This window comes from Diabrotica undecimpunctata, chromosome 4, assembly GCF_040954645.1.
Source record: "Diabrotica undecimpunctata isolate CICGRU chromosome 4, icDiaUnde3, whole genome shotgun sequence".
In the NCBI taxonomy this organism is placed as follows: domain Eukaryota; kingdom Metazoa; phylum Arthropoda; class Insecta; order Coleoptera; family Chrysomelidae; genus Diabrotica; species Diabrotica undecimpunctata.
Genome location: NC_092806.1, coordinates 26,761,517 through 26,766,220, shown reverse-complemented (window position 1 = coordinate 26,766,220; position 4,704 = coordinate 26,761,517).

The window sequence follows — 4,704 nt, the reverse complement described above, 5'->3', positions numbered from 1 at the left end:
TTGTATGGGAAATTGTTTTGTTTTATTTAAATACCATCGTTTAAAGATTATATATATATATATATATATATATATATATATATATATATATATATATATATATATATATATATACAAGAAAGTAGAAAGAAATGCGCTGCGGCATTCCAAAACACAGTAGGCAGTAAACGGATATTTTGAGATCTTCTGAAGCATATTTCAGTTATTTACTAAAAATGCAAAATTGTTTTTGTGAAGATCATTACAAGAAACTGTTAACGATTAATTTAGCATAAAAACCACTGTCAAGAAAACAAAGGATATGGCCTTCCGTAAGACATACAACCAACACGAAAAGTTCTTGCAAACTTTTCTTATAGCTAACACCACCCCATACTCATTGAAATTGACACCACTACACAAATATTACCCACACTGATTAATCCGAGATGGAACCTGCACAAAGCCAACTAGGTCGCATTTACAAAACAATTCGAAAACTATCTGGGGTGGATCCCCCCAAATCTTTACATCCGCAAATTCCTTCAGGAATACCTAAACGAATATGTCTTCGGTTGGAGATGGATACAAGCGAACATCTCTATCCTTGAAAACAGAAATTAAGAGATTAGAGACGAACTAATTTACTGTCTTGACAATAGGCGTCATGAAAATTAGTCTGAGACTCACGAACCTTGAACCCACGAACGTTCAGTCAAGACCATACGAATATCTGCTACGGTCTGGTATTTTTAACAGCTTGCACCGATACGATTGGGTCTACTCCCACTTACTCGCTACTACTTGTCCTAAACCATATAGCTTCAACATATCTTTGAAGTTTACATGTTTTTATAGAATACGAAAAAATTACGAGGAACCTCCAAATCTCGGTTCATGAGGACTTAGAGACAGAAAAAATCGAAGTTCAAGCACCCATAGTATCAGCCAAACAGCTCTCCCAGAAAAAGTTTAATATTTATCACTTCCTGAAATTCTCCGGAAGTCTAGACTGTATCATGTATTACACAAAAAACCCCCTGTCTTTGATCTATTAACAAAAACATGGACACGTCTCAATAGAGTTTGCACAAACCAGATGTGTTTAAATAATTCTTAAACAAGTGCGGTAAGCTACTAAAATTATAGGAAAGACGGGTTTAAAAGTCATACGCTACTAAAGTTTTATTTAAAAATCCTTTATAAAAGGTATGTAATTAAAAAGACCCTTTCGGGCTACATCACAGAAAGTTGGCGGACTAAAAAGTGCATAATCAGTGTATTATTACCAGGTGTGCATGAGTTAAGCCACTATATCTTAAAATGGTACAAAATTTATTATGTGTTACATTTTTGTCGGAAAGATGGAACGATTTTAGAGTATTTAACAGAAAACCTACATTTGCAACGTAAAACTTCCAATACGGTTTGCTGCTGACCCTCAGACAATGAAATCTAGATGGCAACTAATAAAAATGGCAGTTTTTGAACAAAACAGTTAATGTAACTTATTAAATTTATGAAGTTACATTGACTGCTTTATTCATGCATCTGATCAAAAACTGTCATTTTGATTAGTTGCCATCTAGAACCCATTCAGACATTGTCTGAGGATCAGCAGCAACCCCTATTGGGAGTATTACGTTGTCATGCAGAGTATCTGTTAAATATTTTAACATCATACCATCTTTTTAACAAAAATGTAACATAATAAATTTTGTACCATTTTAAGGGTTTTTACCCAGATATTTGAGAGGCGAAAGATATGAATTACTTCAAGTTATACTAGAAGGAAAAGTACAGGGCAAAAGATCAGTAGGAAAACGCCAGAACTCGTGGCTGAAAGACCTGAGGAGATGGTTCGACCGCTCATCCGCAGAAATCTTTCGTGCAGCAGTTCCAAAACTACAATTGCCATTTGGATCGCCAACCTTCGAAAGGAGACGGCGCCATGAGAAGAAGACCCAGATATTTAGTGGCTTGACTCATGTACATCTGGTAATAATACACTGAGGATGGACTTTTTACTCCGAAAACGTTTTGTGATGTAGCCCGAAAGGGTCTTTTCAATTATATACCTTTTATAAAGGAATTTAAAAAAAACTTTTGTGATTTATGGTATACAGCCAAATACAGGAATTTTATTTTCCTTGTAGAACATATACCTACTATTATGTCATCCTGAAATGGCCTACTGACTGGACAATATCCGTAATTGTTACTTTACATAAAAAAGGTTTCACCACAGAATTCAATAACTACAGACTAATTTCATTGGTAAAAGATAATACACAATAAATTAGATCAATTTACCGCACGCCAAATAGCTCTTGAACATGTTGCATTCGTAAAAGGAAAAGAAACACAAGAGCACATTTTGAATATACGATAAGTCATCGAAAAATCAAGAGAATCAAATATTTCCACATATCTTTGTTTCGTATACTATGAGAAACCCTTCGATAACGTACAATGATATTTACTTTGGCCAAGCATTATTAATATGAACATTCCGAATTACCTGGTTAAACTATTAGGAAGTTTGTACGAAAACAATGAAGCAATCGTGAGATTGGAAAATATATATTCCTCGCGGTGCAAAATTAAAGAAGATACAAGAAAGGGCTGCATATTATGATTCCTATGCTTATTTAACTTAATGTGAACATAAACTGAGACTTGTTAAGATGAGTGGAAATAAGATATTTCTGTAGGTGGAGTCAAGGTAAGTATCCAATATTTGCCTTGCTGTTGACACATTGTGACAAGGAAGAGATTTATTATTCCGTTATCTTGCCACATACAGGTAAATACATACTTTATTTGATTTCTTTTATAATGAAAATACCAACTGTCACCTATCTGTTTTTTTTATTAAGCCAATAGTTTTATGGTAGTTATATCTCACATTCCTGTGTAAATTTTTGGAAGCATAGTTTTCTTATCGCGAGCTACGGACAGAGCGGTGGATCGCACAGAGGTGCGAAAAAGATAAAACCGACTGTAATGACAAATCACGCGACCACATACTACGCGGAGTAGTAAACGCAGTCCCATGCGTGTTTATTCATAAAATAAAATCGAATAAAATTAAATTAATAACTACTATAACGATAAGAAAGCTATGCTTCTCCTCCCGGAGTGCCACATCCCGTTATTTAGTTACTGGAATTTTGTTGTACAATTTTTATACAAAATTTTTCATAACTTTTTGACCAACATGCCCATATAAATAGGGACATAATATATTTGAATAACCTGAGGGGTACTGCCACTGTAGAATAGAAGAAAATATAAGATCGAATGCCATTTGGAGTTTCTCCAATTTATATGTGATCACAGGAAGAAAAAATCGGCGGTGAATCTTTATTGAGTAGGTAAAAATTTGTAACTTTTCATAGTCTCAAGAAGGCGATATATGCAGGAGTAGAATTCTAGTTAGAGGCATGTGGATCTGCAGGAGTTAAATGCTGATATGTAATTTATTGTTTGGAGTGTAGACTGGAAGCTCTGAAATAGAATTGACCTGATTGATGAGAGAATTAATGGTAATTCAGTTGGGCTAAAAATTTGGTGTGACAGAGCGTGTAAATATCAATTTGTTTTGACCGTTGGATCTAATTACATATGTATCAACATACTGGGGCCATATGTTTTATTTTACGAAATGTGACTCCAGAGTGCTGAAAGGCTTCAATAACACATCAGCAATGACTGGCAAAAATGGAGAGCTCATTATGATTTCAGACATTTTGCAGAAGAAATATTTAAAAATAGAATAGAAAGATTAAGTACTTGTGGTACCATGGATAACAGCTCATACTGCCTCTAAAAAATTATAAAAAACCATACAGCTTGTTTATTTTGCCGTAGCATCCATAAAGGTCCTAATTTTATGTTGTTTACTTCTTGTACGACTGTTCGTAACTCATAAAATTGGTCATGCCAATTAAAAATTATGTATAACTATTTATAATTCTCCTCCAGTAAATAGAAGCAGCAACAAAAAAGCTTAAAATCACTGGATACAATAATTTGATACACTTACAAAGAATATAATGGATGTAACAAATCACCAATGAAGAAGTAGAGAACTGAAACATTACAGAAAGAAAACTAATGAAAAAGTTGATAGCTTATACTATCTATATATTCGGAAACTATTTACACGATATTGATAAAAATTAATTTAATGATGATCAAAGATATGACGAAACTTAAAGAAAATATTTTGAGACATGCCACTTCCGGTTGTACCGGAACTGAACACCACCACAATTACGTAAAAAAGTATTAACTTTAGAAATAGGGAACCCTAATACCATTAGAAAGACAATTGATTTCATTTTTCATTAAAATAAAGGTGTTTTGTTTAAAATAATTCACTTACTGTGGTTTGAAGTTGAATGTGGTGGTTTTGAAGAAATGATGTATCATTTAAGAACACTCTGTATTTAAAAATTTGATGTAAATTTCTGAAAGAACATTACCTACTCTTTGTGTATAATGGTTTTCAACACATTATTATTATAAATGTATGAGGTATTAACTTAGAAGATATAGTCTATCCGTCAAAGTTTTTGAAAAAAGATGAATATTTGACCTAGAGTACCTCATACTAATTTCGTCTAGAATTTTAAGCATAATCTAAAAATACAATAATATACAGGATACTCCACTTAAATTAACAAAGTTGTAGTACACTTCTGGTATGGCCGGAAATGG